Here is a 14,093-nt window from a genome sequence, read left to right as displayed (position 1 = left end):
AGGATAAGGATGGTGTCATATGGGTAGCAGAACAAAGTAGCATAAGCTTTGCTCATGAAGCATTTGCTGAAAGGAACCAGTGCACCTTTTCACACACATATGTGAGGGAGAAATGATTTACCATGCACTACTGCTATCTCCCTCTGTTACAACCACTACCATATCCTCAATAACACAAGGCCCAAATGGACTACAAAGCATGCATCTGGCATCAAAGAATTCAGTGTGATCCCATGTATGTGTATCATCTACAAAGGTCTAGCTGACCCAGCCTACTAGATAGTGTTGGGGCCGTGCCCAGATCCTCTCAGATTCCCTTCTGCAGTATTTTGTGGGGTGTTGCAGGTGGGTGGAACACCCTGTCTTTTTTGTACTTTTTGCTTTTGAAGTCCAGCACCTGTGACCCTTTTGTCAATGTACTGCTCTTCAGCCACTGACAGCCAGATGACAGAGAGCAGTTAGTTCTGGAGATTTACACTTCTCTAGGTGACCCTTCTCTAGTGCTGCACTGGTATGGAGCTCACTTCCCTGTCATAGGTCAGAACAACTTGAGGCTTAAATTACACTCCAGAGTTTAGTTGTGGATTTGTGGTCATTTCTGATAATCTGTGCCCAGAACTTCCATAGCCCAGATGGATGCATGAAGTAAAGTAGCAAAAATGTTAGTAACTGAGAAAGTAGAAGCTCTGTCTTTATGTGGAAATAGCATCATACTGAGTGAAGTTAACACAATTTGAGGCTTCCTGAGCTGGGATCTGAGAAGGGCCAGTAGATAATTTTCTTTTGAAGTGGTAGGTTTTCCTTTGTTGTGCAGAAATAAGGTGACACAGTGCATTTGGAGAACAGTGTGCTATTGGACCCAGGGAAAGAGGTGGCTAGACCATATAGAGTGCCAGTGGTGGATGTACAAAGTAGCAAAATTTTTTGTTTTACTATTCTTGATTAATAGAGTACTATAAATATATTTTAAAAATTAATTGTACAAAATAATAGGATTCATTATAGCATTTTATACTTGCATACTATAAACTTTGATTGTATTCACTGCCCCATTAGCCTCTCTTGCCCCCCCACAGACTCCCCAAATTTCCCTTTCTACTTTCATGTCTTTTTAAAAATTCTGGATTTTGCATGTGAGAGGAAACATGCAAAACTTGTCTTTCTTAGTCTGACTAATTTGCTTAATATGACAATTTTTGGTTCTATCCATTTTCCTGTAAATGACACGATTTCATATTTCTTTATGGCTGAATAAAACTCCATCTTGTGTCTTTATGTGTATATCTATATCTATATCTCTGTATCTCTATAGCACATTTTTCTTCACACATTCATCTAACACCTAGGCTAATTCCATGAGTTGGATATCATGAATATTGCTACAATCAACATGGGTATGCAAGTATCTCCATTGCACGCTGACTTTGATTCCTACAGGTGTCTACCCAGGAGTGGTAGAGCAGCATGATATAACAGTTATGTTTTTACTTTTTGAGGATCCTCAATACTGATTTCCACAGTGGATGGACTAATTTACATTCCCATTAACAGTGTATAAGGGTTCCCTTCCCCTTTGCATCCTCGCTAGCAATAATTCTTGTTTTTTCCTTGATGATTGTGATTTTGACCAGAGAGAGACAGAATATCAATGAGGTTTTGACTTGCATTTCCCTGATGGCTAAAGATGCAAATATTTAAAAAAATGTAGCACTCATAGCTGTTAACATCCCTTTAGAATGCCTTTGATGCATCCCAAGGTTTTTGATAAGCTGTGTTATCATTTTCATTTGAATCTAGGAATATTTTAATTTCCTCCCTGATTTCATCAATGACCCACAGCTGATTCAAAAAGTGTATTGTTTAATTTCCATGTGTTTGTGTAGTTTTTGTAATTTCTCACTATTAATTTCTAATTTTATTCCATTATGATATGTTGAGATACAAGAAATTTTTTTGATATTTTCTAAGACTTCTTTTATGGTCTAAAACATGATCTATTTTGGAGAAAGATCCATGGGCTGCTGAAAAGAATGCATATTCTACAGCAGTTGGATGGAGTAGTCTGTAAATGTCTGTTAAGTCCATTTGATTTTTGGTGCAGTTTAACTCCGATGTTTCTTTGTTGATTCTTTTTTTTGGTCTGGATGATTGGTCTATTGATGAGAGTTGGGTAATGAAGTCATTTAGTCATTCACTATTATTATATCTGGACTTGTCTGTCCCTTTTTGTTCAGTGGTGTTTGTTTTATGAAATTGAGTGCACCAATGTTTGGTGCATATATATTTATAATCACTATATCTTCTGAATGGATTTATTGTTATGTAGTGACCTTATTTATCTCTTCTGACTAATTTTGGCTTGAAGTCTACTTTGTCAGAGGTGAGTATAGTGAATCCTGCTTGACTTTGGTTTCTACTTGCTGGTATATCATTTTCCATCCTTTCACTTTGTGGGGCTTCTTTGTGCCACAGCATGGCCTGTGTTTCTCCTCTGTGGAGAAGAGCAGTCTGCAGCTTGCACCTCCAGTCAAGGACATTTGTCAGCAGAATTCCTTCTTTTTTTTTTTTTTTTTAAAGTTGGTAGCCATGCAAATTTTTTTATTTTTAATATTTTTGGCAGTAATAGGGTTTGAGCTCAGGGCCTCATGCTTGCTTGGCAGGCACTCTACCGCTTCAGAAACTCTGTTAGCCCTTTTTTTGTCTTGGATATTTTCTTTTTTTTTTGTTCATGTATTCACATGTGCGTACATTGTTTGGGTCATTTGTTCCTCCTGACCCCCTCCCCCACCCTTCCCCCTCCCCCACCCCCAGTTCCAGGCAGGTCCCGTTCTGCCCTTATCACTAATCTTGTTGAAGAAAAGACATAAACATAATAAGGAAGACAAAGTGTTTTTGCTAGTTGAGTTAAAGATAGCTATACAGAGAGATTCCTACTATTGCTTTCGTGTACCCATGTGTTATGACCCATGTTGATTCCAACTGTAACTGATCTTTACATTGGTTCCTGATCCCCTGCTCATGATCACCTCTGTCGTTTCAAGGTTTATTTATTAGTTCCTCTGCAGTGGGGACATCAAATGCTTTCATATTTTGGTTTTTCTATCTATTCCCATAACTCCCATATGTGCTCTCCCCTTGTCATGTGATCCAAGTCCAACCACACTGCTGCATTTGCTCTAGATCTAAAGTCCACATATGAGGGAGAACATATGATTTTTGGTCCTCTGAGCCTGGCTGACCTCGCTCAGAATGATGTTCTCCAGTTCCATCCATTTACCTGCAAATGATAAGATTTCATTCTTCTTCACGGCTGAGCAAAATTCCATTGTGTACAAGTGCCACATTTTCTTGATCTGTTCATCAGTAGTGGGGCATCTTGGTTGTTTCCATAACTTGGCTATTGTGAATAGCACTGCAATAAACATCGGTGTGCAGGTGCCTCTGGAGTAACCTGTGTCACATTCCTTTGGGTATATCCCCAGAAGTGGGATTGCTGGATCATATGGCAGGTCTATGTTTAGATTTTTAAGAAGTCTCCAAATTTTTTCCAGAGTGGTTGCAACAGCTTGCATTCCCACCAGCAGTGTACGAGGGTTCCTTTTTCCCCACATCCTCGCCAACACGTGGTTGGTGGTGTTTTTGATGATGGCTATTCTAACGGGTGAGGTGGAATCTTAGTGTGGTTTTGATTTGCATTTCCTTTATGGTTAGAGATGGTGAGCATCTTTTCATGTGTTTTTTGGCCATTTGAATTTCTTCTTTTGAAAATGTTCTGTTTAGTTCAGTTGCCCATTTCTTAATTGGTTCATTGATTTTAGGAGAGTTTAGTTTCTTAAAACCCCTATATATTCTGGATATCAGTACCTTGTCTGATGTAGAGCTGGCAAATATTTTCTCCCACTCTGTGGGTGGTCTCTTCAGTTTAGAGACCATTTCTTTTGTTGTGCAGAAGCTTTTTAGTTTTTTGAAGTCCCATTTATTCATCCTTTCTCTTAGTTGCTGGGCTGCTGGGGTTCTATTGAGGAAGTCTTTGCCTATACCTATTTGTTCTAGAGTGTTTCATACTCCTTCCTGTAGTAACTTCAGAGTTTCATTACTGATATTTAGGTCCTTGATCCATTTTGAGTTGATACTAGTAAGGGTGATAGACATGGATCTAGTTTCAGTTTCTTGCAGATGGATAACCACTTTTTCCCAGCAACATTTGTTGAAGAGGCTGTCTGCTCTCCATTATATATTTTTGGCACCTTTGTCAAAAATGAGGTGGGTGTGGTTGTGTGGATTCATCTCTGGGTCCTCTATTCTGTTCCACTGGTCTTTATGTCTGTTTTTGTGCCAGTACCATGCTGTTTTTATTATTGTTGCTTTGTAATACAGTTTGAAGTCAGGTATTGTGATACCTCCAGCATTGCTCTTTTTGCTCAGCATTGCCTTGGCTATTCATGGTCTCTTGTGTTTCCAAATGAACTTTAGGGTAGATTTTTCAGTCCCTGTGATGAAAGTCATTGGGATTTTGATGGGAATTGCATTAAACATGTAGATTGCTTTTGGTAGTATAGCCGTTTTTACTATGCTGAATCTATCGATCCATGAGCATGGGAGATCTGTCCACCTTCTGTAGTCTTCCTCGATCTCTTTCTTCAGGTGTTTGTAATTCTCCTTATAGAGGTCATTCACATCCTTTGTTAAATTTACTCCTAGGTATTTGATTTTTTTTGAGGCTACAGTGAATGGAATTGTTTCCATATATTCCTTCTCAGTTTGTTCATTGTTGGTGTATAGAAAAGCTAATGATTTTTATAAGTTGATTTTGTATCCTGGCACTTTACTGTAGCTGTTTATGGTGTCTGAGAGTGTTTGGATAGAGTTTTTTGGGTCTTTAAGGTATAGGATCATATCATCTACAAAAAAGGATATTTTGACCATTTCTTTACCTATTTATATTCCTTTTATTTCTTCTTGCCTAATTGCTCTGGCTAGAAATTTCAGTACTATGTTGAATAGGAGTGGGGATAGTGGGTACCCTTATCTTGTTCCTGATTTTAAGAGGAATGATTTCAGTTTTTCACCATTAAGTATGATGTTGACTATAGGTTTGCCATATATAGCCTTTACAATGTTGAGGCACATTCCTTCTATTCCTAGTTTTCTTAGAGCTTTTATCATGAAGTGGTGTTTGATCTTGTCCAAGGTTTTTTCTGCATCTATTGAGATGATCAAGTGGTTTTTGTCTTTGCTTCTATTGATGTGCTGTATTACATTTATAGATTTGTGTATGTTGAACCACCCCTGCATCCCTGGGATGAAGCTGACTTGGTTGTGGTGAATGATCTTTCTGATGTGTTGTTGGATTCAGTTTGCTATTATTTTATTGAGGATTTTTGCATTGATATTCATTAAGGAAATTGGCCTGTAGTTCTCCTTTTTGGAGGTGTCTTTGTCTGGTTGTGTGATGAGAGTAATATTGGCTTCATAAAATGTGTTAGGCAGTGTTCCTTCCCTTTCTATTTTGTGGAACAGTTTAAGGAGAGTTGGTATTAGTTCTTCTTTAAATGTCTGATAGAATTCAGCAGTGAATCTGTCAGGTCCTGGACTTTTCTTTTTTGTGAGGCTCTTGATGGCAGCTTCAATTTCTTTTTGTGTTATAGATCTATTCAAGTGATTAATATCCTCTTGGTTCAGTTTTGGGTGGTTGTAAGTTTCTAGAAATCTACCCATTTAAGATTTTCAAATTTATTAAGTATAGGCTCTCAAAGTAGTCTCTGATGATTTCCTGGATTTCCGTGGTGTTCGTTATTATCACCTCTTTTGCATTTCTGATTTTACTGATTTGGGTTTTTTTTTCTCTCCTCATTTTAGTCAGGTTTTCTAGATGTCTGTCAATCTTGTTTATTTTTTCAAAGAACCAGCTTTTTGTCTCATTGATTCCTTTTATGTTTTTTTTGTTTGTTTCAATTTCATTAATTTCTGCCCTTATTTTTATTATTTTTCTCCTTCTGCTTGTTTTGGGATTTGCTTGTTCTTGTTTTCCTAGGAGTTTGAGCTGTAGTGTTTGGTCATTGATTTGAGAACTTTCTGTCCTTTAAATATATGCACTCATGGCTATAAACTTTCCTCTTAGGACTGCCTTTGCTGTGTCCCATAGGTTCCAGTAGGTCGTGTTTTCATTTTCATTAACTTCCAGAAACCTTTTATTTTCCTCTTTTATTTCATCAATGATGCATTGATATATTGAGCAATGTGTTATTCAGCTTCCAATTGTTTGAATGTTTTTCACTGCTGTTTTTGTTGTTGATTTCTAGTTTTAGTGCATTGTGGTCAGATTCTGAATGCATGGGATTATTTCTATTTTCTTATATTTTCTGAGGCTTGCTTTGTGCCCTAAGATATGATCAATTTTGGAGTATGTTCCCTGAGCTGCTGAGAAGAAAATATATTGTGCAGAAGTTGGATGAAATATTGTGTAGACATCAGCTAGGTCCATTGTGTGATTTAGTTATAGGATTTCTTTTTTTTTTTTTTTCATTTTTCTTTTATTATTCATATGTGCATACAAGGCTTGGTTTATTTCTCCCCCCTGCCCCCACCCCCTCCCTTACCACCCACTCCACCCCCTCCCGCTCCCCCCCTCAATACCCAGCAGAAACTATTTTGCCCTTATCTCTAATTTTGTTGTAGAGAGAGTATAAGCAATAATAGGAAGGAACAAGGGGTTTTGCTGGTTGAGATAAGGATAGCTATACAGGGCATTGACTCACATTGATTTCCTGTGCGTGGGTGTTACCTTCTAGGTTAATTCTTTTTAATCTAACCTTTTCTCTAGTTCCTGGTCTCCTTTTCCTATTGGCCTCAGTTGCTTTAAGGTATCTGCTTTAGTTTCTCTGCATTAAGGGCAACAAATGCTAGCTAGTTTTTTAGGTGTCTTACCTATCCTCACCCCTCCCTTGTGTGCTCTCGCTTTTATCATGTGCTCATAGTCCAATCCCCTTGTTGTGTTTGCCCTTGATCTAATGTCCACATATGAGGGAGAACATACGATTTTTGGTCTTTTGAGCCAGGCTAACCTCACTCAGAATGATGTTCTCCAATTCCATCCATTTACCAGCGAATGATAACATTTCGTTCTTCTTCATGGCTGCATAAAATTCCATTGTGTATAGATACCACATTTTCTTAATCCATTCGTCAGTGCTGGGGCATCTTGGCTGTTTCCCTAACTTGGCTATTGTGAATAGTGCTGCAATAAACATGGATGAATAAAAATGAATTAAAATAAAAATGAATTAAAATGCCATGAAACTAAACATAGGAAATAGCTCCCTTTTCCACCAGTATTTTTCTTTCTGTTGTTAGAAATTCCTCATACTTGACTGCCTCCAATCTTTGGACACCAGGCCAGTGATAATCATCTCAGGACTTTTGTAAGAATTAATTGAAAAAATTAATCTGATACCCCAGGAATTGTTAAGTTTAAGAATGTAACCAGAAGATGAGTGTGGTCAAATTTGAACCACACTGAGATGATGTTTCTGATATTGAAGACAGCACAGAGGACTGAGAGGTGGAGTGATACAATGCTGAAGAATTTCAGCAAAAATGTTAAACTATACCATAGGACTCTTCAGTATCATAAATTTATGTGCATGTATTTGCTGAAACAACTTTGAATTGCATTTTGAGACCTGCTGGGATTATAGGTATGTACCACCATGCCCAGTTTCAGATATACATTTAAAGTAATCAACACAGAAATGAGTATAATTTTCAATTCAGCTAATATAATAAAAAATGGAGACATTGCCAGATTACAGAAGAAAGGACCAAGAGGTGAGCTGATGAGAGATCAAGAGACAACAGGGATCCAGCAATACCACTCTTGGGGATATACCCAAAAGACTGTTACTCCAGAGGCACCTGCACATCCATGTTTATTGTGGCACTATTCACAATAGCCAAGTTATGGAAACAGCCATGATGCCCCAGCACTGACGAATGGATTAAGAAAATGTGGTATCTATACACAATGGAATTTTATGCAGCCATGAAGAAGAACGAAATGTTATCATTCGCTGGTAAATGGATGGAATTGGAGAACACCATTTTGAGTGAGGTTAGCCTGGCCCAAAAGACCAAAAATCGTATGTTCTCCCTCATATGTGGACATTAGATCAAGGGCAAACACAACAAGGTGATTGGACTATGAGCACATGATAAAAGCGAGAGCACACAAGGGAGGGGTGAGGATAGGTAAGACACCTAAAAAACTAGCTAGCATTTGTTGCCCTTAATGCAGAGAAACTAAAGCAGATACCTTAAAGCAACTGAGGCCAATAGGAAAAGGGGACCAGGAACTAGAGAAAAGGTTAGATCAAAAAGAATTAACCTAGAAGGTAACACCCACGCACAGGAAATCAATGTGAGTCAATGCCCTGTATAACTATCCTTATCTCAACCAGCAAAACCCCTTGTTCCTTCCTATTATTGCTTATACTCTCTCTACAACAAAATTAGAGATAAGGGCAAAATAGTTTCTGCTGGGTATTGGGGGGGGGAGCGGGAGGGGGTGGAGTGGGTGGTAAGGGAGGGGGTGGGGGCAGGGGGGGAGAAATGAACCAAGCCTTGTATGCACATATGAATAATAAAGGAAAAATGAAAAAAAAAATGAGAGATTTGGAAAAAAAAAAAAAAAAAGAGACAACAGGGAGAATGTAGCTCAGTTTCCTGTTACTCTTCATTGTGCACACTCACATTTCTGTCTCGTATGTTCTTTTCTTAAAGAACTTTTTGACACTCTTTGAGCAGGGGGCAGGTCACCTTACAGTGATTCCTATGACCTTTTGTTTATATCAACACTGTTTTATTCATTTTTGAGAAGTTCTTCAGCTTGGTACAGAATGTTGGGGTAGCAGTATTTTTCTCTTTTAGCACTTTCATGATGCCATTTCATTGTCACTTACCTTTCAAGGTTTCTAAAGGAGGTTGTGCTGTAATTCTGATCTTTATTCTTCCATATGTAATTTCTCCCTTGTCTCTGGCTGCCTCCAACATTTGTTTTTCTTTGAGTTTAAACAATTGAAATATGAAGCATTATGTGTTTCTTATGTTTGTTTTTGGTAGTTCTGCCTTGTGTTCTCTGTGGCTTGATGTCTTATTATTTTGGGAAAATTCTCAGGCATTATTTGATTAACTATTATCTGTATAGTGCTTTCTCATATTTATTTTTTCTTTTTTATTATCATATTATTGTTGCATTGGGGTACATTGTGACATTTACAAAAGTTCCTACAATAAAGCTTAGTTAAATTCATCTCCTCCATCATTCTCCTCTATTTCACCTTCCCCCCATTCCTAGAATAGTTTCAACAGGTCTCATTTTTCCATTTTCATACATGAGTACATAGTATTGCCACTACATTCAGCTTCCTTCACCCTTTCCTTATATCTTCCTCCCTCCCACTGGTACCTACTCCTAGACCTGTTTTACCTTCCTGTCCTCCATTTTTGAAAAACAGACATTTTTGTTTTTTTAAGATATCTATGCAGGAGTTTCATTATTATCTTTTCATGTATATATGTATTGTATCCTGAATTTGTTCATTCCCTCCATTTTTCTTCATTTTACCTTAGTCCTCTTCCTACAGTGATTCCAACATGTTTAAAAATTCTATATTCATTATTGTATAGAAAGTACATCAACCATATTCATCTTCTTTACTTCCTTTTCTCTCCTACTTCTTGAGGTAAAATGATAAATATGTTACAGCATTTGGTATTGTCTCACAGCTGATGAATGCTCTGTCCACTCTTTTTCTCTTTGATGTCATCTCATGTAATTACATAGTTTCAGGTTCAGTGATTCTTTCCTCAGCCCTGTCAAGTTTATTCATAAGCCCCTTAATAAAATCCTTTTTGCTTAGATTTAAATTTCTAGTGTTTAAATATAATTATTTCTTAGTTTTTATTTCCCTGCTACATTGTCTCATCTTTTTGTGAGACATCAATATTTTATAGAAATTTTAATATATTAATAGCTGTTATTTTAAATTCTGTGACTGATATTTCCAACTTTTGGGTTATATTTTAGTCTAGTTCTGTTGGTTACTATGTTTCTTAACAGTGTATACTTTTTCCTTGCATTTTTGTCATAGTTTTTACTTACATCTACACATCACATTGAGGACAATAAAGACTTAAGTTAAATAGTAACTATTGCAGAAATAAGCACACTTCTTTTGTTAACTCTTTAGTATATAAAGTTAGATCAACTTAGTCTAGAATTCAGATGAGTTTGGGTTTGGCTGTTGTCATGGTTTCTTTCAGTGCACGCCTGACTTTAATCTTCTCTGAAAACCCAACTATATGTGCCTCCATTTCACAGCTAAAGATGTGCATAGATGAAAAGCAAAGGATTGGAAAAAGATATGTAACACAAATGGAAATCAAAAACAAGCAGGAATAACTATTCTCCTATTAGACAAAGCAGATTTTAAGTAAAAAATCTATAAAAAGAGACAAAAAGATAATTTTATATTGATAAATGGGTTAATTTACAAGAAGATATAATAATTATAAACATATATGCACCCAATAAGGGATCACCCAGATATATAAGCAAATATTATTAAATCTCAAGTGAGAAATAAATTCTAATACAGTGATAGCTGGGAGATGTCATTACCTACTTTCCTTAATGGACATACCATCCAAACAGAAAAGAAATACCTGAGTTAAACCAGACTATACAGTGAATGGACCTAACATATATGTACAGAACATTTCATCCATCAGTAGGAGAATTCATATTCTTCTCATCAGTACATGAAACAATTTCCAGGATAGATCATTTTTTAGGCCACAAATAAAATCTTAATAAATTAATAAAATTGAAATTTTATCCTGTATCTTCTCAGTATGGATATCTTAACAGTATCAATTCTTTGAAACCATCAACATAGGAAGTATGTTTTTATTTGTGTCATCTATAATATCTTCAGTATTTTATAGTACATAATGTACAAATCATTATCTTAGTTAACTTACTCTAACTTAATTTTTTTGGTGCTACTGGGGGTTTAAACTCAGGGCTTCATGGTTGCTAGGCAGTTGCTCTACTACTTGAGTCACTCTGCCAGACCTTCTTTTGACAGGGTGTGTGTTAGATATTTTTTGAGATAGGGTTTTATGAACTGTTTGCCCAGAGTGGCTACAAACTGTGATTCTCCTGATCTCTGCCTCTTAAGTAGCTAGAGTTATAGGCATGAGCCACTGGCACCCAGATCTGATTTTGTTTTTTGATATCACTGGAAATGGTATTGTTTTATTAATTTCTTTTCCAGATAGTTGTTAGTGTATAGAAATGCTACTGATTTTTGTATATTGATTTTTGAATCCTGAAACTTTACTGAATTTGTTTATCAGTTCTAGAAGGTTTTTGGTCTTTAGAATTTTCTGTAAATAAGATGGTGTTGTTAGCAAACAGAAACAACTTAACTTCTTCCTTTCAAATTTGAATGCCTTCTTTTTCTTTCTCTTGTCTAATTGTTGCTCTGTCTTTGTAGATTATGTGTTTCAAGGAATTTATTTTTTCTAGGTTGTCTAAACTATTGAGGTATAATTGTTCATAATAGACTTATGAAACTTTGTATTTCTGTTTTACCAATTACAATAAGTCTTCTTTAATTTCTGATTTTATTTGTTTGAATCTACTTTTTTCCTCATTACTTAACACTTTGTCAGTTTTATTTAGCTTTTCAAAAATAAACCTCAATTTTGTTGGTATTTTATACTCTTTTTCTTGTCTCTTTTTCATTTTTTTCTGCTCAGATTTTTATTATTTTCTTCTAGCTACTTGGGCTGAGTATGTTCTTGTCTTCTAGCTCCTTGAGATGTAACACTAGGTTTTATATTTGAGCTCTTTCTTTCTTTTTTTTTTGAGGTAAGAATTCCTTTTTTTTTTTGAAGGAATTTTACTATAAAATGCCTTTTTAGAACTTGTTTTCCTGCACCTCATGATTGTTAAATGGGAAATCTATCTAAAAATAAGAAAAAAATATGCTCATCTTCTTTCATTTCCAGAACTGTGAAAAATAAATCAACAGTGGTTTCCATCCTTGTATCCATGAGATTTGTAAAATTTGTAGAATACCAAGTCTTGGTAAAGAAGAGCAAGAGAAATATCATTTGGTGCTTATGGGTATTCCTACTGATAACAAGTTATGAAATAGTTTGTTATTCTTTAGCAAAATATGAGGTAATTCATCCTTTATGGCCCTGAGACTTCGGGGTACAGAAATGTACACTAAGTGCACTAAAATGCAGGATTTTTCATAGCATTGTAATACCAAAAAATCTTTGGGAGAATCCCAATTCTTGTAATAAAATTAATAAATGAATTAATTTTTACTCATGCAGTGGTCTGTCCTCTAGTCAGAAAATAAATGAGTTACAGCTATAACTCATACAACATGGAAGAATATTTAAAACATGAAAAGGAGTGAAATAAGCCAGGTACACATACCGTATTTTTCTGCTCATTTATAAGAAGATAAAATACAAGAAAAAAGGAATTCATTTGGAATAAAATCTTATGAAGGAATTAATTGATTATCATAATGACAGGGATGTGTTTACCTCTAGAAGCTATGAGCAGGTAAAAGAGGCCTAAGTGGATTCTGGGGGTGGGGAGGACAAGTAGATATGTTTCATTTCTTGAACTAAGTGAAATTATAAATTTCAGTTTATAATTTATCAAGTTGTACCCTGTACATTTTGTGTACTTAAACAATTAAAAAGGAAAAGCAACAATTTTTCTCCCTCCCTTTCATGCCAAAATCTCAATTCCACTTTTAAAAAATATACTTTCTTCTGTTTCTGATGTTAATTTTGATTTCCTTCTCACTTATTTTTCTATATAATTTTTAGTTATCTGGCTATTACAATTAACATCTTAAATTTATAATAATTCTAGTCTGAATTAATACCAGTTTAGCCTCCATAATATGCAGAAACTCTGCTTCTCTACTGCTTCACCTCCTTTATATTGTCATTGTCACAAATTATGGACTTACATTGTATTCTCATTAGCATATGCTTATACTTACTATTTTATATAGTTTTAAAAACTAATTTGGGGAAAAGAGAGGAGTTCTAAGTAAAAAATAATAATATTGGCATCTATATTTACCAAATATATTTACCTTTACTTTGTTCTTAATTTTTTATTGTGTCTAGAAGTTATTTTCTATTGTGCTTTTATTTGTGAATGAAGGACTACCTTTGACACAGAGTCTAGTTAACGGGGTCTACTGTAACAAACCTTATAGATTGCATGGCTTAAACAATAAGATTTTATTTTTCACAATTATGGCTGTTAGAAGTTTGAGATCAAGGTGTCATCAGAGGTGGTTTCTTTGGAGTCCTGTGTCTGCCTCCTAAACGATAGTCTTCATATCTTTCATCAAATTTGGGAAGTTTTCACTCAATACTTAAATATTCTAATATGCTTTCTGATCTTTCCTTTTTCTCTTTCTATGGGGTCTCCCAATGTGCATACATTAGTATGCTTGATAGTATTCCACAGGACTCTTAGATTCTGTTCTTTTCTCTTCATTTTAAAATTATGTTCTTTAGACTAAACGATCCATTAGACAGGAGAAATAAATTATAGTGTTCTCCAGCACAATAGGGTTCCCAATAACTTAATATATGTTTCATAAAGAACTAGAAGACAGGATTTCAGAAGCTCAAAAGTAAGAAATAATGGATGTTTAAGGAGATGGAGATGCTTAGTACCCTGATATCGTCATTGCGCATTTGTATACATGTTTAAATTTTCACACTGTAACTTATGAATAGGTATACTTACTGTTTGTCAATTAAAAATAAATTTTAAAAAGCTTTGATTTGTTTTGAAATTTGATTTTTTTCTTCATTCTGCTCATCTGCTATTGAATCTTGCTGGTAATTTATATTTGTTCTACTTTTCAGTACCATAATTCTCTTTTTATAACTTTTGTAATTTTTATCTAAACTGGTGAAGTATTACTCTGGTTTCCTTTCTAGTTGTTTGTCCATGATTTCCCTGACCTCTTTGA

The 14,093-nt window shown here is 35.4% G+C and overlaps 1 protein-coding gene across 1 annotated transcript in view; it reads left to right on the top strand.

Moving 5' to 3' along the window:
• Positions 1 to 14,093, top strand: part of Adam32 (ADAM metallopeptidase domain 32) — a 116,357-nt gene that overhangs the window by 24,073 nt on the left and 78,191 nt on the right. The window lies entirely within an intron of this gene.

This window comes from Castor canadensis, chromosome 14 (assembly GCF_047511655.1).
Source record: "Castor canadensis chromosome 14, mCasCan1.hap1v2, whole genome shotgun sequence".
NCBI lineage: Eukaryota > Metazoa > Chordata > Mammalia > Rodentia > Castoridae > Castor > Castor canadensis.
Note: the sequence above shows the minus strand (reverse complement) of the source record. Positions and strands in the feature narration are given on the sequence as shown.